Source organism: Aptenodytes patagonicus, chromosome 1 (genome assembly GCF_965638725.1).
Source record: "Aptenodytes patagonicus chromosome 1, bAptPat1.pri.cur, whole genome shotgun sequence".
Classification (NCBI taxonomy): Eukaryota; Metazoa; Chordata; class Aves; order Sphenisciformes; family Spheniscidae; genus Aptenodytes; species Aptenodytes patagonicus.
In genome coordinates, this window is record NC_134949.1 from 224,165,087 (window position 1) to 224,189,135 (window position 24,049).

General features: G+C 44.9%; 1 protein-coding gene across 11 annotated transcripts in view; it reads left to right on the forward strand.

The window, feature by feature from the left end:
• Positions 1–24,049, forward strand: part of PAK1 (p21 (RAC1) activated kinase 1) — a 108,035-nt gene that overhangs the window by 25,876 nt on the left and 58,110 nt on the right. For 2 of the 11 annotated variants that reach the window (XM_076328458.1, XM_076328454.1), the window contains exon 2: positions 21,850–21,919. The exons of 5 other annotated variants lie outside the window; for them this stretch is intronic. The gene's annotated coding sequence lies outside the window, so the exon portion shown is untranslated. Of the gene's footprint in view, positions 1–171; positions 201–1,135; positions 1,253–7,477; positions 7,598–21,849; positions 21,920–24,049 lie in introns of those variants that run through there. 4 more of the 11 variants (XM_076328459.1, XM_076328465.1, XM_076328462.1 and 1 more) reach the window with 4 other exon arrangements.

Consider the following 24,049-nt stretch of genomic DNA (forward strand, 5'->3'; position numbering starts at 1 on the left):
CGCATGCTTGGGGTCCTGGGGCAGAGGTTGGGGTGGGAATCGGGGCTCAGCCCAGAGTTTCTGCTGAGCACCCCGTCCTGGCTTCGGCTGGAGGGGCGGGTGCTTTGGGCAAACACAAAGAATTGAGGAGCTGGACCCTTGCTGGGTGATGGGGTGATGCAGCCCGGGGCTTTGTGTGGCTGGTGCGCAGGGATGGAGAGGTGGGAAACGTGTCTTTTAACCCCCCCGCCCGTGTGTGTGTATGAAAGCGTGGCTTTTTGCTATTAAAGTACTTAAAAGCAAAGCTGAACTTAGGATCGTGGGATAATTCAGATTGGAAGGGACCTCAGGAGGTCTCTAGTCCAGCCTCCTGCTCAAAGTAGGGGCTTCTGCCTGGGGAGTGGGTAGCAGTGAAGGGACATCGTGAGATGGGTCGCACCTCTGGGTTCTCTTGAATGCTCCTGGGAGCTCGAAGGAGAGGCAGCACCAGCAGGACGAGCCCTCGGGCAGCAGCACTTCTCTCTTCCAGTGTGCGTGGAAATACCCCAATCCACAGCTCTCCCATGCCTGCAATCCCTGTTCTTGCTGCTTTTGTTATCCAGCGGGCTTAAAATTCATGATTGTTGGGAATAGCTGGCTCCATCCGTGTGTGTGTCGTGGTGCATCTGCTCCTGCTGAGCATTATTTGATTCTTACTCCGACATTTACCTCCGGGAGTTTTTCTTCAGGAACAAGATTTATAAATAGATGTTGAAACCTGGCTCTTTGCTGGGGACCTGTTACCGACTGTAAGGCATGTTACTTTATGCAGTGATTAAGTACGCTATATATATACACATATATATGTAAGAACAACTGTAAAAGCTGTTTAGTTAGGCAAGCTTTTCAAAGTGAAAGTGGGTATTGTAGTTGGGTGAAATGGCTGTGTCGGGCACAGACGGAAGAGCGTTTGTTCCCTTTGCTTGCAATTACTCTTTGTACGGTGACTCATGGATGCCTTTCACTGAGCTACCTCCCACTTCTCCATACCTGGAGTTTCCTGGTGTTGCACGCATTACCTGGCAAAGCAGGGAGCATCTTCCTGTCTGCTGTTCTAACATCTCTTAGTGTGGGTGTATTAATCTTGCTCACAGCTTTTTAGGATAAGGCTGGAAAAACTCCTCCTTGTGGAACAGTTTGTGTGCCTGCTGAATGCTTAGAAATTGCTTTTCCCTGTGCGTTTTCTGTGGATAAGTCAGAGAAGTAAAGCTCATCTCTGCACGGAGAACAGAAGGTACGGTGGAAATTTAAATGAATCTGTTAAACTGTGGATTGCCCCTGTCTTGTGCCACAGGACAGAATTTGTTCTTGGCTGTACTGTATAACAAAGCTGGAGTTTAAGACTAGAGACTGGTAAGCTGCGTGGGTATTTATTTAGCCTTTCTGAGTCCTGTGGGGAGGGACCAGCTTCTTTAAATGGGATGATATAACTACCATTCTTTGACTTGGAAATGAAAGCTGAAAATAAAGTTGAAGAGGAAAATGCTCTTGTAGCATGACAGCAAGGAATACTTTGACTGGTTTTAGGGAATATTGTGTGCTCTGGATGTTGCTCAGAAAAAAAAAGTAGGGATATGTAAGGCTTTTGGTTCATGCTTTTCCATGCATCACAAGGATATTGGAAGAAATGTGTGACAAGTCCAGTGTAACCTCCACAAGTGAAAATATATTGTGTTTCTGACGGCCTTGCTTGCACTGGATGAAAAACTGATGTTAGCTCTTTTTGCCCGAGAGGTCAAAGAAGCGTTTGATTACTGCTGATTCCTGTGTATCCTTTTCCAGGTCTGTGCAGACCTTTTCTCTCAGCTTTGACTACAAGTACATGAATTTCACCTAGTTTGCTAACTTGTGTGTTTTTGGTGGTTTTTTTTGTTTGTTTGTTTTTTAAATATGAGTGAGCTGCAGTGTGACTTCTTTCCTTCTTTCTCCTTTTTGTGCACCTGTCTCGCTTCCTCAGCATGGGAAGTTCTGTAATTTCAAAAGCTAGTTGTTATGGTCCACTTCCCTTATATTGTGTACAGAACCACCTAGAGCTGAAATAGACTTTTCTCAGTAGCAAAATACAGAAATGGTCCAGAGCTCCACCCTTAAAGTGATCTGGGTTTACAGTTCATCCTGTCAACAGCAGATAACAGAAGCAAATAGACTTTGTAAAGGATCTGAAAAACTTTGTGAGGAGGTACAAGAAACGGACTGAAACCAGGCAACTAAAAACAAAAGTCCTATTTCTTTAAACCCTGGTTGATCGTTAGCCCTTTGACAGGTACAAGAATATCTTGTTGGCTCTTTATGGGAAGGCAAAAGAATATTGTGTGCCAAAATTGCTTTGTGTGAAAGAGCCTTTTTCTATGCCTGGCAAGGAGCTGAACTCATTTTCTCATCCTGATGTCTTGGCCTGTATAGGAATTGGGGAGAACGTAGACATGTTCTGCTTGATGCTGAGGGCTTGCTCTTATGGAGAAAATAATTTGTGTAGTGTGTGGCTTTGCTTATGCACTTGCACAGCTCTCACCTGGGGGAGGCTGCTTTGCACCCCTGCTCCCAGAGATGGGAATGGCTGGGTCCATTCCCTTTGGTGGCAGCAGAACTGGGACCATCAGCAGATGCTCACTCAGGCGGCACAGAAGTAACTGTGATCAGTTCTTCCCTTCTGAGCATAAGGCATGTGATGCTTTTTAGGATTTAATAGCTTAAAAATGTCTGACGCTGCTTATGCTAGCCAGGTTTTTACTCAAACTTAAGTCCAAGCTTGAAATTCCTGAACTCGGGTGTGGCTGTGCACGGCACGTGTAGATCTGGACGTTATGGCTGTGAGGGGTAACACTCAGTGCTGCCACCGGTGATGACTGCTCCTGGCTTTGTGCAGGGGAGGAAGCTTACTTTTGTCCTGTTCCTCCTCAGGCACATCTTCAGTGCTATAGACAAGTCTTTGGGTCCTCCCATGCTCTGTCTCCTTTTCAGCACGTGGCAGTGGGGTGCATGTCACAGTTTTGGGGCCCTTCATGGGACTCGCTTGATGAAAACATAGATGCTCAGAGCTGAAAACAAAGTCTCCCCAGGCTCCCAGTATAATCAGTAGAGAGGAAAAGGCCCTTTTAGGATGTGGTACGTATCGTCCTCCAGTAGGCGTTCTAAAATACGTCAGAGAGTTGCACTCTAAAAATGCTGATTCCTCATTGTAGTCACCCTGGGCTCCTTTATCTCCCATGTATTGTGTTGTACATAGCAGCAGGTAGCTGAGAGGAACTTCACTTCCTCCTCTCGCTGTGGAGATAGATGCAGGCAGGCAGCATTGCTAACAAATCCACTGGCAAAAGCACTGTAGTAGCATAGCTTTCACGAGTTCCCTTCATTTTAGCACTTGCTTGTTGGGGTGGGGGAAGGGGAAACAAAAAAAGCCATCTGATTTAAGTGCATTTCCAGGGGAATTTGAAGAAGTGGAAGTATTCAGTTCTGGTTTATGTACTAATATACTTCTGATGAATTGCCTAGGCTCTGGAATAGCTGTTCAAACTGGCAATCCAAGTGTTCCGGCTTCCAGTCATAGAGCTAACGATGGCCTTTCTTTTCTCTTGTGCATCTAGTCTGAGATGCAGGTTAAACAATAACTTTCCTTCCATGGTTTCTTTCCTTCTTGCACTCTGTGCTCTTTGGACCTGCGATATCAGCTTAAGAGTGAAATAAAGTAGCTATATAACTGCCTTAAAGTCATTCTATTTCCTGCTTCCTGTCTAGAATCAGTGAAGTAAAGTGGTGGCAAATCAGGCATCCTTTTATCATCTTAGGTTTAAAAAAAGGAGGAGAACAAAAAGTTAACAGGATAAAAGAAAGGTCCTAATTTGGGAAAATCAGGCCAAATCAGAAGACTGCAGAAGTAGTAACCAAATGTACTTTCTGAAAAGATAATTTGTCCTACAGTAGCCCCTTGTGATCCCAATTACCATGTGAGAGGCAACACGCGTAATATATTGTGACTACCTTGAAGTATATGACATCCAGCTGCAAACATCTCCTTGATCTAGGTGGGCCTGTAGCTGTGGGACTACAAGCAAGTCAAGGGCAAGTACATGCTGCCTGCAAGTGGGGCATAAAGCCTTGCTTCATGCCTTTTGCTCTATTCTTTTTCCATAAAGTCAGTCCATACCTGTAATCTAAATGGAGAATGGGGGAGGAAAATCATTACTATTCATATTTTGTGTGTTTTTGGGGCGGGTGGAGTCATCCAAGTTTACCCTAAGGCGTTGTCTCCTGCTCTTATGAGCTTGGTGCATGTAGTTACAGTGTGTCTGTCCATGGTTTACAGCTGATGGCATTTGATGACTTTACAGATGGCAGCAGAGAGAAGGAAAATCAAATACAAAAGGTTAGGACACTGTTTGACAGACTGGCTTGCTAAGGTATCACAGCACTGCTTCGGGACTTTGAGTTACTTTCTCTAAGCATCAGTAGGGCTTTGAACTATCAATTCTCTTAATGACTGTAAGTGGCACACAAGTATTTTAGATGGTGCCTCTTACAAGATGAAGCCCATTTCTCAGGGCTTATGTTCTATTCATGAAATAGGAGCTGGAGTGAGAAATATTTTTATTTGAACTGGTGGCTTGCTTCATGTGGTTTTTCTCCTCATTTACATATAGAAAGCTTAGTGTCATGTGAAGTACCTTATCACTTCTTTAGCATAAAGAATTTCCAGTATAGATAATTTTCTGCACCTACAGATTCCCAGATGTGCATTCTCTGCTGATCTTAAAACATTAGTGGCTTGGCCACTTAACCCAGACTCCTCTGTAGAAAGAGTAGAGAAGTGATTCCTTTTGTAAAACTTGGATTTAATTTCCCCAGCTATCTGTAAGTGAACATTATGCAGTTTCACCAGCAAGTTCAACTTAAGGGCTTTGTGCCAGGATGAATCTGTCATTTGCCTTTAGTAGGTATTTCAAGAATGTCTTATTTCAGTCGTGCTTTGGAGAGGCTAGAAGTCACAGCTGAATGTAGAATTCAAGTACCTCCGTAGTTCAGACTTGTTTGGGATGAAGGAAAAGCTGATTACCTTCAGCAGCAGCAGGGAGGAATATTCCAACCCCCCTTTCCCAATCCTGTCTATACTACTGAAGCTGTTGGATTTGTTTTAGCTCAAGGCCCCGTTCTAACCTCCGTGTAAGGTGCAGCGTGTGTTTGAGGCCATTACTGAACTCTGTAACCCCAGCGTGTGTTGAGATGGAGATGGGGGGGGAATGGGGCCAGGCTCATAATGTATCCTTTGCTTTTCTAGTTCATTAAACTGCTCACCTGAGTCTGAACTCTGGTGTCCCTTCATAATAGAAGGTAGATTTCACAGTCAGGTAACAGCTGCAAAGACCAGGGAGTGCATAGCACAAAAAGGAATTAGCAGCAGACAGACACATCAGGATTTGAAATGCAATATTGATTAGTTCATTAAAATTAATAAGACACTCAATTATAAAACTCCCATTACATTTTGCAGTTCTTCTGGAAACGGAACAATTTACATGTCCTTATCCTTTCAGGAATACCTCACTCAAGACAAATTTTAATGTCATTTCCTTTGCAAACCACAGAATGTGTTAATTCTTAGTGGAGCTCACGTTTGCCTCTGCTTTATTTAGTAAAAACGTTGTTTTTAATAGACTTTTTTTAGCAAATTGGACAAATCTGTTTCAAAACAAAGCACATAGAGGGGAAACCCTTTGATTTAAGCTCAGGAACTCAAGGGACAAGTTTGTGAGGGGGAACGTTGGCTCATAAAAAGGAAAAGTGTCACATTTTTCCTAATTCTTAAGAAATATGTATATGGCCTCCATAATACAGAAACGTGATTTTCAGGCTACAGATCTAGTTGCCTTGTGGAACCTTAAATGACTTAAAGCTGGATTTCCAACGTGAATCTCTATGCTTTGCTAAGTGTTGTAATTTGTTAAATAATATCTTTAATAAAGGATTTGCTTTAGAGAGTTTGAGCCACTTGACTCATGGCACTTCTTGCTGAAATACAAAATTGCTCTAGGAATACTTAGTTTCCTTGCAAGAGGGAGGCTGGAGGAAGATAAAGATGTAAAACAAAGATCCTGGAGTGATCGTTAAGTGGATGGCACATCTCATGGATGTGGTCACTGCTAATACTTTTTTTTCCACAGAAGTTTGAATTTTCTTGCCACGCTGCCCGGGAGAGTTAACTCTCCTGTTTAACCACAAAACGTTAACCACAAGCTTATAGTTCACATCCCTGTTTTGCCCTGTCATCGTACTTGTCTTCAGTCCTGCTTTGGAATAAGATGAGAGTTCAATTTCAGTGTTGCTTCTCTGGCATCGCGATTGCAGCCAATTGCAGATGATAACAGAAAGGCTTTGGGAGCTGAACTCAAAGGGGTGGCCTAGAAATGAATGGTGATAATGCCGCATAGCCCTTCATCGAAACCATCCACCTTCTGATAATCAAAGTAATTGGTAAGGTTCTTTGGTAAAATGTATGCAAGTTGTGGGGGTGTGTTAAGGTGTTTGATGCTTCTCTTAAGCTCCAAGATTCTGGAGATGTGAAAGCTATGCAAAAATCTGTGTCATATAAAAGAGACTTCTCCCACTCCTATCTGCAGAGAAATGATAGAATTTGATCCAAGTGTGCCTTGAAGTCTTAAATAATGAGATTTAAGCACACAGAGGCTTTGGTTTGGGCCCCCAGTTCCTAATTTTGTGGGGGGAAGTGAGGGTATCTACTGCATCTTAACAGTAAGTTATTAACATTATAACTTAATTCTCAAAAATCACTGAAATCTTCACTGGGTAGCCTTACAGAGAGCCAGAGGAGTTGTGAGGGGAGGAAGGAGGGGGAACTGCAGCACCAGCAACAAGTATTGTATCACAGTTATGTTGATTTAATAAAAAAATCTGTCTTTTAATTTCTGGCTCATCAAATTTCTTCTTGTTGCATCAGCCTATATGTCTTGGTAATAAGATGTCTGGTAAAAATTGCAGTCTCTTACATTTGTGTGTCTTATAAATCCTTCTCCTACGCAATTTTGACTCCCTTGGTAGCAGAGAGAATGATTAAAAAGGCTGTACCAAAATCACAAAAAGCAGCAGGAGTCTCATCCACTACCAGGCCAGTGCCAAAAGAGTCTGAAAGAGTGGGACTAGAACTAGTTTTCCAGGACTGCTTTAATCCCTTGCTTATGTTCCTAAACCAGATTTTGAAGACTATGAACACAATTAAACTGATGCTTTATCTTGATGAAGCTGTAACCTCTAATGTCAGACTAGTGTCTCTCTGGCCATATCTGGGAGCCCTGACAATCATACTAAACTTAGCTTGCAGTGTGTATGTGGGAACTAACTTTTGTATTCTTCCTGTTTGTTTGGTTTCTTTTCTCTGTCTCCATTCCTTACTTATATCTCTTAAAGCCTTTTTTGTTTGTTTGTTTTCCTTTTGCCTTTCTACAGAAACGTTGTTCATCTCCTGCCTGTCTTTACTTTCCCTGGCCACCCCTAAGACTGATGAGAAACAGAGTCCTCATACATCTGTGATCCTGAAGATAGCAGGCAAACACAGATGAGCAGCAGGGAGGTAAAATATCTTGTCTTCCACCCCAGTAAGAAGCAGCCTCTTCAGGGCTTGGGAGGAGGATGAAGACTGGATAGGGGAAGAAGCCTTAGACTCATTCATTGCCTTCCTCTATGAAGCAGGCAGTTTTGCTGATGAGATATCTGGAAATATTTAAATGTGTAGATTTCATTTAGAAAGGCTGAGAAGGTGAGGGTAGGGCTGGGAATGGCAAAAGCAGGTCTTTCTTCAAGAAGAAAAGGCAAAAAACTCAAGATTCCTTCAGGGCTCTCCTGAAAGCCAGAAAGTAGAACACAACCGGTGTATCTTTCTGTGTAGGCTGCCTTTAAATGGAGGCAGACGGTCACAGGCGGTGTTTGAATTCTAGGTTCAATAAAGGCACATCCTTCAGTTAGACGAAGCAAAACGGTGTCATCTGTTAGAATTCAAAAACAGTATCTAAATGCCTCAATGACTTGTCATCCAGTGACTCACTGCACTGTCATAGTAGGACTTCTGGCTTTCACATGAAAGTTATACTTGCTGAAACAGCATCCTGCCGGCTCATATTAACAGCCCCCCCTCCCAAACTTGGCTCCAATTTACTCATGGTGAAGAGGGGATTTGGGGGGGCAGGGCAGGAGAAGGCGGCAAGGGTAGGTTAAATGATCAGAAATCTCATTACCTCTTCCTCGTAGATTTCCGAGTGCCAGCTTTTTCATTTGTTCTGTGTGTCTCTGAAACAAGTCCTTGAGTTGCAGAAGAAAAACATTTGGGAGTGATGAGCTGGCTATATTTGTAAGAATTTAGTCATTTACTTGGTCCAACCAAAAATGTCTTTTCTCGTGTGCAGTGTCGTCTTTTAAAGTTATTGGCTGCTTTAAAAAAATGCCAATGTTTAAATGATCTCAGCTTGATTTCCTTCATCTCCTGCAACTGATTAGGGGATCATCAGGATCATGGGGTTTTTTTTCTTTGTTTAATTCACATCATCAATTTTATTTTAGATGCCCTTTGCGTTTTTTTTAAGAGCCAATCCTGTCTAATACTAGGTACCTCCTGCAAGAGCCCTTCCTGCCTTCTGATCCAATACTTATTCATCCTGGGACTTAGTCCAAATGCCACCAACAGCGCTTGTGTGGGCTTTTTTTGTTTGTTTCAAAAACGTTTGATCACATGCTGACGTGCGGCAGCATTAAATGCATCGATGTGCAGTTCAGGAGGCAATGGTCATGGAGATTAAAAGAATCTCACCTGAGCAGTAAGTGGCTTTCTGCTCTTAACATCATACCTATTTCTATCATCAAGCTTTAAGTTTAGTATTACAGTGTCTGTCTGTCGTATCTGATGATGTTTGGTTGCTCTTTGAATCCCACCCTGTTATTTTGGCTCAGTATCGAGGAGCAGTGACTTCAACAAGGTGATCTCATCCGACGTGTGGTGTAGCTGTGTTTGGTTTTAAAGACTTGAGATTCTGTTCCATCTGCACTTCCTGCAGCTATAGGTATATCATCTGAAATCCAGTAGGATGAGCATGTGTGATCTCTGTGGTCTGTCTTCCTCCTTTCTCATGAATTCACATGCTTTCCTTCGGTGGTGGGGCTCTTGTTTGCATTATTTTTCTTTTCACGGGGATGTGAATGGGATGAGCAGTGAAAGGTTTCTGTGTGAACCATAACCTGTGCTAGTTTCAGCATAAAGACTGTTTGACCTCTCTGTGAGGGCTCTGATCCTAAATTCCTAATGAACTAACTACAAATTTGGAAGGAAAGAGTCTGTGGTTGACTTCGCATTCTTCTTGACTAACAGATGAGAAGCTTGTGTTTGCTCTTTTCCATAAACTGCCCTCCCCCCCAAAAAGAACCTATGAAGTAAGGATGTGGCTGTTGGCAGCTGTTTTCCTTTTGATGTGGTCAACTCAAAATTAATATTAAAAGTATAATTCTGAACTTGCATTTTCATGGAGACCGAATGCGTGAAAGGACGGGAGGGTTCTCTCTCCACCTGCTGGGAGCGTGCTCTTCGCTTGAGTTTTTCTGGGAGGCTGCGATCAGGGGGTGAAGCTTGACACAGCTGAGCTCATCACGGCACACAGCCATCCAAAGGCAAGGGTGCTTTTCCCTTGCTTGGCTGTGAGCTGACCTGGCAGAAAACTTAACAGAGCAACATGAGTGAATGTAGCTGTGGTGTAGTATTAAAGATCCTGGAGCTCTCTGTAGGTTTGAAACCTGGATGTAAGTACTATAAGACATATGACTAGATCTGGTGGCTTCTTAGAATCAACTCACAAGTAAGTGCCTTTTTAGTCTTGAAAGATCTGTCTGTCATTGTGGTAGCTGTTGTATACAGCTTTTTATTTTGGTTATTTTGTTCTTACCTTCCTCTGTCCTCAAGCTTTCTGAACCTCTAGCACCTGCCCAGTCAGCTCCTGCTGGTCCTGCTTATGCTCTGTAACTGAAAGTCCTTGGTACAAAATGGATTTTGACTCCTCTCTAACTGGTTCTCTGTCTTTAATAAACGTATTTGGGAGAAAGAGCCTGACAGAAAATCACAACTGGATCATGTATTTCTTCCCACCCCCGTTGTTGTGTTGTTCTGGATCCTCCTTTGATTCGGTGTGGAAGCATAATGCTTGTAATCCCTGCCATGCTGTAGGGACTTCCATGCTTCACCTAGTGGGTTCATTTGTTAGTGTAGCAGAGCACTTTTGGGATTTTCCCATCACCTACCTGCATAATGTTTTGCATCTTGTAAGTGTTATATATATTCCTGTAATCTTGAAAAGATGAATCAGAATTGAAAGGATGTTTTCCCCAGCAGGTTACAAGCTGGGCCCAAACTTGCTGGTGTCCAACTGGAACTATAGTTTTAATCCAAGACAGAATTAAGTTGCTAATGTTGCTGCCAGTGAATAATCCTGCTGTTTTGCTGTGCCCCTTCCACCTTGCAGTCCTTCAGCTCATAGTCAAAGTGCTATAGTTCAGGAGTCAGCTCTTGTACAAATGCTCCTGGCTTACTCATGGAGATGCTGAGATTCCTTGTCACCTTCCACCTACATACTACCCGCAAAGGCTCATAGTGAGCATAAAACACAGCTATGCTGGAGAAGTAATATGCTTTCTTCTGTCATGAAGAGGTAAAGCGCAAACACAGAAACAGCAGGCACAGGGAGGAACGGGAAAACACATTTCTGGTATAGCACGATGTCGCTTTATCTCCGAATACCTTGAAATATGTACAGAAAGTCTTTGGCAACATTTGTGCCTCAGAATTCATAGCCAAGATGAAAACAAGATGAGGAACTTTCACATTGTCAGGAACTGTGCAGCAGGTATTCGGTAAGATCTGCTGGGCATGAAGGAACAAAAAAAAAGTTGGTTGTCGTTCCCCAACCCCCCCCCTCTTTTTTTTTTTAAATGTAACCTGGGGACATAACTCTCTCAGTAGCCTATGGGTTTCAGTGGGAACATTCAAGGACTGTCTTAGCAGCACTTGGAGAGCCTAACCTTGAGAACAAAAGTAGAGTGTTTCATGTGGTTACATACTAAAAGATGTGGGTAGGCATCTAGTGGGAATCCAGAAAGCGCGTGGGCACTTGATTCCCTCGGAAACTGTTGGGATTTGGCACCTAAGCTGGTAAAGTATTTTTAAAAACTCTTAAATATCTTTCTGAAAATTGGGTCTGATGTTGCTAATCAGTGTGAGGGGTGGGGGGATTTTTTTTCTGAAGTAATTGCCGCCTTTGATCCTTGTTACTTTCTAGCAGATAAACAGGAGGAAATTGAAGGAAAGCAACAGAAATGACTTTGGGGCTGGAGGGATTGACGCAAAAGGAAGATAAAAGAGCTATATACTTGTGTAGTTTTATAAAATGAGGAGGAGGGCAGGACTGTTTATGGGCTTCTAAAGGGTATGAATGCCAAGAAATGGAGGGTGTGGAAGAAGGAAACTGTTTTGGTCTCTGCTCTGCAAGTGCCTGTGCAGGCAGGTAGCTTCACACACAGCCTCATCTGAAAGAAGCATTTTCATTGAACTTGTGAGTGTTACAGGGACATGCTGGCGAGGAACAGAAACACTTTGTGTGGCAGCAAGGAAAGCGCCTGCTTTAGTACTTCAGTCAGGCTAAGACATTGAAATCTGCAGTTGTTTGCACCTCGGATTGCCCGGCATCTATCAATGTCATCACATTGCACAAAAGTTACCTTCCATTTGTGCCAGCCTTCCCAGTCAGGAGGAGCCCAGACAGAAACCCCACTTCAGGCCCTGATAGCTCCTCTCCCAAACTTGTATTGTTAGTGCTTGGATCTCCACCCTGTGTTAAAGCGGAGCTGGCTACCATGGTGACACAGTTCAATCTCACTGATCTCTTTGTGGTACCCGAAACCTCCACCAGGAAGGAAAGGCAGGGTGACAGCCATGCCAGGGCACAGCTTGGTATGAGGGGGAGAGCAGGGACAGCAGGTAGGCAAAACAGTCTGTCTTGGGACCGCTCTTCTGAGATGTTAGGACTTTTTATATCCATTAGGATTAGGGTATCTTGGGGAGTGCTCGATGACAAAGGTGTAAAAAAGTCACTTGGAGTTGATAAAGCCATAGCAGAGAATGTCAGTCTTAACTGCTGAAGGTATTGGGGACATTCCCACACCAAGTGTACATTTTTTTAGCTGATAGATCAGAGAAACTAATTTGAGATAAATAGAGAAGGAAAAATTAGACCAAACAGGTAAGTTAGATGTTAATAAGTCACCAGGGCTGGATAGCGTTCAGCCAAGAGTCCTGAGGAACTTGAATGTGAAACTGCAGAACTGCTGGCCAAGCTGTGTAATTTATCACTACAGACGGCCGCTGTGCCAGAGGACTGGGGAGTTGCCAATGTAATTCCCATCTACAAAAAGGGCTCTAGAGGGGATCCTGGGAAAAGCACATCAGAGAGTCATGCTACCAGGAATGGGAAGGTCTGTAATAAGGATCTCTGAATACATAAATAAATGTTAACTGTTGGGAAAGAGTCAGTGTGACTTCTGAAAATGAAAATCCTGCTGCCCTACTCCATGAAGTTCTGTGGGGTGTCGGTAAGAAAGAGTTAAAAGTGGATGCAATATATTTGGATTTTCAGAAAACTTCTGTCAAGATCTTAAGCTCCTACAAGTTTGGAGGAAAGGTTATTTTATAATAAGTTTGAAAGCTGTGTGTATAATAAGAAGTAAAAAATGGGGGATGATTCCACTTTTCAGGATGGAGAGGGAAACATCACTGCAGTAGCAACCAAAAGCCACCATCCTCATCAGGAGAGGGATGAAGGGTATAATTTTGCTTCGGTATAAATGCTTGATGCACCCGCATCGTGCGTGAAGTGCAATTCTGGTCTCCCAAGTCTCCAGAAGGACACAGTGGCGTTGCAGAAAGGCAGCTAAAAGGGTCAAAGAGATGGGCTGCCTTCCAAGGAGAAGCTAAAATGTCTGGGGCTCTTCCTTTTGGGAAGGAGGGGAGGAATGTGGATGAGGTTTAAATGATAAAGTCAGCAGGTAAAGCTGAATATGAAACATCCATCAGCTCCCATGCTATTACAACCAGGGAACTTTTGATAAAACAAGATGGGCTTTGATTTTAAAAGAGATGAAAGAGCGTACTAGTGCAGTGGAGAACAACTGGTGCTTGTGGCTTCAGAATAGGTAGAATTTGGGGACAGGCTTTGCAGCTGTCACCCATGCAGGGCAAATCCCACCTGCATTGCCTTTGCAAGAGAGCCTGCGTGATCCTTCCTTTCCCCAGGGCTCTCCTCTGCAGCTTTTCATAGGAAGTGATTATCCAGGTGGCTGGCAAGTGTTCGACACTCCCTTGGGTGCGTGCTGAGATTTTTTTTTTTTTTTTTTTAAATTATAAGTGACTTATCCCTCATAGAAGTGATTTTTTTTTTTTTTTAAATGCTGCCTTCAGCAGGGTGTGCATGTGAACTTTATTTTAATTAAGGGCGAGGAATCTGTTTTACATAACTATATCCCAGATTCTCATGAGAGAGTGAAAACAGCCCTGAGGGACTGATGAAAAGGCCAGCGAAATTGGTTGCCTCACTGATGGGAGGCTTGATTCTCATCTCTCTTAGGCGCTCTCTACCTGTGGGACTTGCTCTGGGCTGGCTGACGGCCAGAGGGATCGAACCGATGCAGAGGGACTGCCTCCTCCTAGCTTTATTTTGGGCCACTAATTTGTGGTTCTGGGCAGATACAGGGGTGGCAGTTGCAGCTCTTCCTCAGGTTGTTGTCCCCATAGTGGGAATAGCCAAATGGGATGTGAATCTGCTTCCAAGCCCTTTCAGCCATGGCTTGATGCTAGCTCAGGTGACTTCTGCCACTATGCCTGGTGCTAGGGCATTATATTGCAACACTCGGTTCACCCATCTCCTTGGAACAGGAGTGCCTGTTGCGATCAAAGTGTAGTCCCCACCAGCCAGTTGAGTTGCTTCAGATTTAATAGTGATGCTAGCGGGATTTGATCCAGGTGGTTCTCTGAATCTTTGACAATGAAAACAAGTTGCACTGGAAGTCACAAATGAACCTTTTGGAGGTGGTTTTCTATTTCTTGTTTTTGTTTTTTAAATGCTGCCAACTAAAATTTTATTTCAGTTGTAAAGCCTGAAAGGGATAGGGAGCAGATGAGTAAAATGTTTCTGTACCATTAAGGAGGGAAAATCCAGGGTGTGTGCATGGTCTTTTGTTTGTTTTTTTTTTTTTCTTCTTAAGAAGAAAGAAGTGGTAAAGGTGTTAAAACTCAATTGTTGCAGTACTGGAAGCAGGGCATCTAAATAAAAGAGGCTCTCTTTCAGTTGTGCACAAAGAGAAATATGAAAAACAAACCGCAAACTCTGTGAAGATGCTAATGAATTTTATGAGTCAAACCTGGCATGTTGTTAGCATCTGCTGCTTGTTTACAGTGGCTGAAGTGAGCATCCCTTTCAGAAAGTCTCACGTACTGGAGGTAGTTTTACTACCCGGTTATCAAAATCTCAGTGTGGTGTTGAAGAAGCGAAACTGTTGATTGACTGCACAGTTGCGACCTCATGGTGTCCTGTTGAACCTGGTGGTGGCTGGCAATTATTTTTTCTGAAGCAAAAACCCTGGAAAGGTTGGGCATGTCTGTTTATTGCATCCAGTGATATAAAGGGCAGATACCTTTCCTTTTTGCTGCGTTAATCCCGGTGAAAACGCTGATGCCATTGAGAGAGGTCCCTGTTGCTTTTGTTAAACCTCTGTTCTTTGCTCCGGGAGCTGTTTCTAGAGAGTGTCTGGAAATTTGGGGTTCTCTTGTCCAAAATACATAGTCGTCTTGCATGAATCAAAGGAGGGTTTTATTGCTCAACTCCTCTCATTTTATTGAAGTGGCGGTTCATGCCATCGATCCTAAAAGTGTTTAGGACTTAAAATTGGTGGGAAGTAGCTGGTGATGCTGGGGCTTTACAGTTGTACACAGCTGACGGGCTTCTGCTGTCAGTCTCCTATGAAAGGAGGAAACATTTTGGAGGAGCAGATCAGCAAGGAGGTGGGGCAAAGATAAGCCAGTCAGAATAGATGTTTTTCAGCTGTTCAGCAGAGCAATGTAAATGAGGGCAGTTTAGACAGAAAGGAATCTGATGGTCATGTCACAGCTTTCATGTGCTTTGCTGTGGGGTGAGTTTGTAGGTTGAAGCATATGCTTCTAGTGGAGGTCAACAGAGATTCAGCCTGGCGTCAGATGGGGGAAGTGGGGAACAAGGTCATTGTCAGTCATGTAAATCTGTGAGGATGTAGTGAGGGCTTTAAGCACCTCAGAGTGCAAAAACGGTAGAGAAATTCCTGATGGTGAAATGGTTTTCTGAGACAGAGGCCTGAAATGAAAATCCCATCCCTTGTATCGGTGCTCAGAACAAGAACACCATATGCTTTGCCAGGAGCAGTGATCCAAATCTCTGCTTCATGCCACTTGCTGCCCTATAGGTGGTAGGGTAAAGTGTTGTAATCATGATAGTTTGAGCCAGGAACAAACCTGTGAGGTTCATTCAGGAGGAAAGGAAAAAGGTAGTAAGCAGTGCCGATGTCCCTGATCAGGGACGTCGCACAGGAGACAGGTAAGGATGGCAGAGCACTGCCAGCTCCTGCTCTGCTCTCTGCGCTGTTTTCATTCTGAGTGTGGTACCAGACCCAGCAGCTTCTGCCTGGCAGCCTGCCCCAGCCGGCAGATCCCTGATCTGTGCCTTGTTCCGGAGTCGCTTGCAAAATTAGCAGGGGGTTGGATGGTGGAAACAGAAAACCCAGAACCAGAGCAGGATAGGAGTCTGGAAACCCGCATGGTGTTTCTCCTCTGCTGTAAACTTGTGTGACCTTTCCCAGCTTGCATGGGAAAATGTCCTCATTTTATACGTGGGTAGCGGAGCTATTGTACACGTTCAGGTATTCAGGTATTCTGAGTTAGCTGGCAGAAGTCGTTCCTTCACCCACATGAGTAACATTTTGTCACCAAGTAGTGTTTTATGGAGGGATTGATTTCTGTGCGTTGCTTAAAATTTAGAAAAGGATCCTGAAATTTTATGAGCCTCTAGCGTAGGCAAGAAAGAGTTGGCCAAGGAGGTGGGGTAGGAGTAGTATCCTTTTCTGCAGAAACTCTTGCTCATTTTCTCTTCCAAAACTTTTTCAGGGTATTTCTTTATTCCAAGCATTTGTTAATTCATTGTGCAGTGAAACAGCAGATAGTTGCTTCTTTTTGAAAGCTGCACAGATTAGAAGATGCTTGAATATGTAAGCCATAAGCAAAGAAATAAGAACATCCTAAGGAATAATATGACGTGTGATGCTTTCTGGACTGCTGCACAGCTGTAAAGTGATGGGTGAAGTGAGATTTTGTCCACACAGATCTCCTAAACCTCAGTGCTTTGCATTTTACTTTGTTTTGTTTGGCTTCAGAGACAGCCAGTGTCTGGAGCTGAGGCACTCCGGTACTTTGCTTAGTGTCCCTGAAAGACCTGCAAACTTAGCCAAGCTTTTGGGCTTGAAAGAGATGAGCTTGAATTGCAAACGGGTGCCTCTAGCTCTGGGAGGCTATAATGACTGCGACCTTTTGAAACCTTGTTCAAACTGTTTTTGTTGCACTCAGACAGGAATGTTATATTCTTTGTTCCACCTCCTAAAAGGCAAGCCTTTTTGTATAAGCCGCTTGCAGCTTTTATAGCTTGATATATATGGGTCGGGGGAGGAAGCAGGCATAGTCTGTTAGATGTTTTCAAGCTGCTGAAAAAGTCCTTTTGAATGCATGAAGGAGGTGTTAAGATCCCAGCTGAATTTTTGCAAATAACCTCTGTCTTGATTAGGAACAGAAATAAGACCCCAAATCTGAATTACTTCCAACTTCTGTGCACATAAGTGAGTGGGCTGACTCTTCGGACAGACCTGTGTGGTAAAGGGTTCCATGTTTAATTCATAATATCATAGAATATTTCAGGTTGGAAGGGACCTCTAAAGACCATCTAGTCCAGTCCCCCTGCCGTGGGCAGGGACATCTTCAACTAGATCAGGTTGCTCAGAGCCCCGTCCAGCCTGACCTGGAATGTTTCCAGGGATGGGGCATCCACCACCTCTCTGGGCAACCCGTGCCAGTGTTTCACCACCCTCAGCATAAAACATTTCTTCTTCATATTTAGTCTGAATCTACCCTCTTTTAGTTTAAAGCCATTCCCCCTTGTCCTGTTGCAACAGGCCCTGTTAAAAAGTCTGTCCCCATCTTCCTTATAAGCCCCCCTTTAAGTACTGACAGGCTGCAATAAGGTCTCCCCGGAGCCTTCTCTTCTCCAGGCCGAACAACCCCAACTCTCTCAGCCTTTCTTCAGAGCAGAGGTGTTCCAGCCCTCTGATCATTTTTGGGACCCTCTTCTGGACCCGCTCCTACAGGTCCGTGTCTTTCTTGTGCTGAGGACCCCAGAGCTGGACACAGTGCTCCAGGGGGGGTCTCCCCAGAGCAGAGCAGAGGGGCAGAATCCCCTCCCTTGACCTGCTGGCCACGCTGCTTTGGATGCAGCCCAGGATACAAATTGGCCTTCTGGGCTGCGAGCGCACATTGCTGGCTCATGTCCAGCTTTTCACCCACCAGTACCCCCAAGTCCTTCTCGGCAGGGCTGCTCTCCATCCCTTCATCCCCCAGCCTGTATTGATACCGGGGGTTGCCCCGACCCAGGGGCAGGACCTTGCACTTGACCTTGTTGAACCTCATGAGGTTCACAGGGGCCCACTTCTCAAGCTTGTCCAGGTCCCTCTGGATGGCATCCCGTCCCTCTGGAGTGTCAGCCGCACCACTCAGCTTGGTGTCATCTGCAAACTTGCTGAGGGTTCACTTGATCCCACTGTCTATGTCATTGATGAAGATATTAAACACTACTGGTCCCAATACAGACCCCTGCAGGACGTCACTCATCACTGATCTCCATCTGGACATTGAGCCGTTGACCACTACCCTCTGGATGCGACCATCCAACCAATTCTTCATCCACTGAACAGTCCACCCATCAAATCCATACGTCTCCAAGTTAAGAGAGAAGGATGTTGTGGAGGACCACGTCAAAGGCCTTACAGAAGTCCAGATAGACAGCATTTGTAGCCCTTCCCATGTCCACTGATGTAGTCACTCCATCATAGAAGGCCACTAGGTTGGTCAGGCAGGACTTGCCCTTGGTGAAGCCATGCTGGCTGTCTCGAATCACCTCCCTGTCCTCCATGTGCCTTAGCATAGCTTCCAGGAGGATCTGTTCCATAATCTTCCTAGGCACAGAGGTGAGGCTGACAGGTCGGAAGTTCCCAGGGTCCTCCTTTTCTACCCTTTTTAAAAATGGGTGCAATGTTTCCCTTTTTCCAGTTATCAGGGACTTCACCTGACTGCCATGAATTTCCAAATGCCATGGAGAATGGCTTGGCGACTACATCAGCCAATTCCCTCAGGACTCTGGAACACATCTCATCAGGTCCCATAGACTTATGTATACTCAGGTTCCTCAGGTGATCTCGAACTCGATCTTCTTTTACAGTGGGGGGGACTTTGCTCCCCCAGTCCCTGCCTTGCGGTCCATCCACTCGAGAGGTGTGGGAAGAGAGGTTGCCAGTGAAGACCGAGACAAAAAAGTTAAGTACCTCAGCCTTCTCCTCGTCCGTTGTTACCAGTTTGCCAGTCTTGCTCATAGGGGGGGTACGCTTTCTTTTACCTTCATTTTCTGGCTGGCATACCTGTAGAAGCCCTTCTTCTTATTCTTTGCATCCCTTGCCAAATTCATCTCCATTCGTGCCTTGGCCTTCCTGACCCCATCCCTCCACAACTGGGCAGCGTCCCTATACTCTTCCCAGGATACCGGTCCCTGCTTCCACTGCCTGTGCATTTCCTTCTTGCCCTTTAGTTTGACCAGCAGGTCTTGACTCATTCGTGCCAGTCTCTTGCCTTCCTTTCCTGATTTCTTACACCTGGGGATCGAGAGCTCTTGTGCTCTATGGAAAGCGTCCTTAAAGATCTGCCAGCTCTGTTCTGCTCCCTTGTCCCTGAGGGCAGTTTCCCAGGGGGTCCTATTGACTAGTTCCTTGACAGCTGGAAGTTTGCTTTCCTAAAATTCAGGGTCCTGACTTTACTCTTTGCCTGACCCATATCCCTCAGGACTGCGACCTCCACCAGTGTGTGATCACTGTAGCCCAGGCTGCCTCCAATCTTGACATCGCCAATTAGCTCACTTCTGAACTCTTCCTTCCCCTGGAAGGAAGCATCCAACACCTCAGTTACCGCTACTGAAATGTCTTTGTTTTTCAAACAGAATAGAAACATCCATTTGGTAGTTACAAATAAGGTAAAGATTTGTGCTGCCTTTTGAAACAACTGGAAGTGCTCTTCTTGATGCCTGTACATGTTAAGGTACGCGTTTCACAGAATTAAACTGGTTGAGGTTAGAAGGGACTCCTGAAGGTCATCTGGTCCAATGCCCTGTGCTCAAGCAGGGCCACCCAGAGCCAGTTGCCCAGGACTGTGTTCAGATGACTTTTGAATATCTCCAAGGATGGAGACTCCACAAGCACTCTGGGCAACCTATGCCAGTGCTCAGTCACCCTCACAGTAAAAAAAGTGTTTTCTGATGTTCAGAGGGACCCTCCTGTGTTTCAGTTTGTGCCTGTTGGTTCTGGTCCTGGCACTGGACACCACTGACAAGAGCCTGGCTCCGTCCTCTTGGCACCCTCCCTGCAGGTATTTATAATCATTGATGAGATCCCCACCTGAGCCTTCTCTTCTCTAGGCTGAACCGTCCCAGCTCTGTCAACCTTTCATCATAGAGGAGATGCTCCAGTCCCTTCAGCATCTTTGTGGCCCTTTGCTGGACTCTCGCCAGTATGTCCATGTCTCTCTTGCACAGGGGAGCCCAGAACCGGACCCAGCATTCCAGGTGTGGCCTCACCAGTGCTGAGTAGAGGGGAAGGATCACCTCCCTCGACCTGCTGGCAATACTTTGCCTAATGCAGCCCTAGATACCATTCGCCATCTTTGTAGTAAGGGCCCATTGCTGGCTCGTGTTCAACTTGGTGTCCGCCAGGACCCCTAGGTTCTCTTCTGCCAAGCTGCTTTCCATCTGGGTGGCCGCCAGCAGGTGTTGGCGCTTGGGGTTGTTCCTGTCCAGGTGCAGGACTTTGCACTTCTCCTTGTGGAATTTCATGAGGTTCCTGTCAGCCCATTTCTCCAGCTTGTCAAGGTCCCTCTGGTGTATCAGTCACTCCTCCCAGTTTGGTGTCATTTGCAAAATGGCTGAGGGTACACTGCCGCATCATCTAGATCATTAATGAAGATGTTAAGCGGGACTGGACCCAGTACTGACCCCTGGGGTACACTTCCAGTGACTGGCCTCCAACTAGACTTTGTGCCACTGATCACCACCCTCTGAGCCCAGACATTCAGCCAGTTTTCAGTCCACCTCACTGTCTGCTCATCCCAGCCTGTACATCAACAGTTTCTCTATGAGGATATTAGGGGAGACAGTGTCGAAGACCTTCCTGAAGTCCAGGTAGACAATATCCACTGCTCTCCCTTAGTCTACCAGGCCAGTCACTTCACTGTAGAAGTTTATCAAGTTGGTCAAGCATGGCTTCTCCTTGGTGAAGCCATGCTGACTACTGTTGATGATTTTCTTGTCCTTAATGTGCCTGGAAATGGTTTCCAGAATTAGCTGCTCCATCACGTTCCTAGGGATTGAGGTAAGGCTGACCAGCCTGTAGTTCCCTGGGTCCTCCTTCTTGAAGATTAGGAGTGACATTTGCTTTCCTCCAGTCTACAGGCACTTCTCCCAGTCACCATCATTGATCAAAAATTATCAAGACTGGCCTCGCAATGACATCTGCCAGCTCCCTCAGCACTTGTGGGTGCATCCCATCAGGGCCCATGGACTTATTTTGAGTCCCCCATCTGTAGGTGTGAACAGAAACTTCTGGAGAAGGACTAAGGCCTTGAGAATTGAGCCTTGTTCCTCAGTCCTCCTTTCATCTGTTCTCTTCCTCCTTTGCCCACTGAGCTCAGCACTCAATTCCTGCAAAAGGCTCTACACTTGCATGACAAAGGTACTGTGGGTTTGGCCTTAGATTTAAAGCCTACAGGTAATGTGGCTTTAAAGCCAGGAGACCTCTTTTGCAAAGGTCCTCCTGCTGTGTGGAGCTTCTCCTGGGGTGGTGGTGTCATGCGCGTACACAGTTTGGTGTGTGTAGCCTGTGCAATGCGTTTTCTGTTATGCCTGGCCAAGGATGTGAGTCTGCTGCAAGGACTGACTGTGCAACTTCAGCTCAGACTGCCTTGACTCATGCTATTTGCTTTGGAAATTATAGTTTCAATTGCTGCTGATAACCCAGCTGATTGTTATGTTATACATTTAGCAGTCTCTTTTTTTAGTTCTTTCCTTAATTGCTTATGTAAATAATTTTAGAAGACAGCATTAATTTTGGAGAAGCTGGCATATCAAAGGCTGTGAGGCTAGCAGCAGGTGCTGTAAGTAATCGCTCTTCTAAATTAAGCAACGCTTTCCAAGGCAGTAGGTTAATTTCTGGGTAAGCAGCCTGCACACAGATTCTTAGAATCACCAGGATCGTGACCCAGCGAGTGACTTAAGGCTGTGGGTACCTTTAATCGCATGAATTGTCTTACTGAAGCCTTTCATTTTTAGAAGACACTGGGGCTGCGCTCGAGCTTCTGTTGAAATGGTGCTATCACATTGAAATCTCTGTCACCTGGCTCTGTGCTTGCTTTCGTAGCTCAGTCTGCACTGCCATCGGAGGTGTATTTGGAGCACGGGCAGGCATGTCAAGCTGCCTGGAACCCAAGGTATGTACATGTGCGGCTAATGTTTATGCCAAAGGCTGTGCTGCTGTGGATTTTCCGTAACTAATACAAGAGCAAGCAAAGTCGTGTTCGAGAGCTTTGTGCCATTTCCACTTTTGTGTGTGCAAGTGGATTTCTACAAAAATATTTCCACTAGTATCTCTAGTGGAGTTCTCTTGGGATCCATAAGCAGTAACTGTTGTCCTGTGGGACAGATTCTGCTCAAGTGATGCTATCGTTAGCCTGTCACTTTTGCATTGTCACAGCTCTGGCCAACAGTGTTCTTGCTCAAGGCTAGGAGATCACCCGCAGAAGTGCGGCCTGCTCTTCAGAAACCACTCCGAGCCCATGAGGCTGATGGGGTCAGTGGTGTTTGTGACTTGATCACTACATGATTTTCACAGACTCTGCAGGGCTCTGAGGAAATTGGTAAGATCTTTATTTCTGTCACTACACAGGGTGTGACTTTGGAACGCTTTGTCTTACTTGTGGAGTAGGAAGGTGCAGTTCTTACAGACTCAAGCTCTCTTTAGAATATATCTTCCTGCATGAAGATTGTTGCAAAAAGTAAGGGGAAAGGGGAAATTTGTACTTAAAAAGGAATCCCATGCAAAATGGAGTAGAGCAGAAATCATGTATTTCTTCCAGGGACTCAAGAAAGGAGAGAGCAAAAAATGGATTTTTGATGCCTCCATGTGACTGTAGACTGGGACTTGTCCCTCCTCTGACTTAAGAGTTGGTGCCTCCTGTGTCTCTGGATGCTCAACTTAGTTATCAAGCTGGTGCTTGGAATCATACATCTGCTAAATGGATCTGAAGCCACTTTCCACACTCCTTAGCTTGATCTTTGCTGTGGCCAATCATCTTCAGAAAGAAATGCTCTTAGGCTTGAAGCTTGGTGTTGGGATACAGCCCTTTCATGTTTTAAAAAATAATAATCCAGGTGACAGACTTCTGAAGGTTGAGCTCAATGCTTATGGACAATGTTACAGAATGACATGGCCCTTGTAATTGGTATATGGGTCTGTCATCTCTTTAAATAAATCTCTTTTATCTTCTTGCTTTCTAGATTAAAACTTTACTGATTTGTTTGCTCCGAAGTCTTGAAGAGGCACAGTTCAGATGCTAGTGCAGTGTCTAACAAACCAAATAGTCATTCTACTAAACTAGATTCTTACACTATAAGCAAAAAATATTCTTTCAGTCTTTGTTCCTAGAGGTGGTTGCTTTGATTTAAATGAACACCTTGAACAAATCAAGAGCAGGGGTTGATTTTTCCCGGTCAGGTCTGTCGGGTAGTGGCAGGTTCTAACTCTATGTTCAGGAAGCCTTGTCTGGCGGAGAAGGTGCTTTCCTCCAGCTTGAAGAGCCTGATTGAGTTCTCTGCTCTATAATGGAAACAAGACGGATAAGCAACTTGGTTTTTTGATAGCTCAGCTTCTACTCTGAAACCTGAAATTTCATGTGGCGCTGTGAGCAAAAAGTCCTCTTTAAGTGACATTCCAATTCTGTGGGACTTGGGACCAAAATATCTTTTAAAAGAAATGGTGAAGAGGAAATTGTACTCACTGCTTAACACTGACTCTCCACTCTGTGGATCTTCTGATGGTGGATGTCTTGTGGGTTTAACAGATGGTCCGAATGCATATTGATGCACTCAGATCATCGGAGTGTATTCTCTGCGATGCTGCGAGATGCCTGCAAGGCTTAGAAACGGAGAGTTGCGCTGGGCAAGAGCTGGGTGGACAGTGATTTGGAGACAGGAGCATAGAAACGTGCTGATCTTGCACATGTTTTCTGGGCAGCCTTTTCAAAAGGGGTCAGAATTGACCTCTCAAATACTGTGGGGTTGGAGGCAGGGAAATCTTGTTTCCCAGATGATTTGTCTCTGCATGGGCTGCAAGAATTGAAAGCATCAGGTAATGCAGCAACCACATACTCAGCAAATGTCTTGCAGGCCGGCTTTCTGAATGGACTCCTGGAAGAGAAAGCAGAGGACCAAATATCCTCTGCTCCGAATTTGTGGATTTTGGGAGTAGGTCATTTAAGAATACTGCTTTGCATCTTTCTCACTGACTGTCTTAAACTCAGTCTATCCAAATCTTTTTTCCAGGTTGCACGAAGGATTTGTAA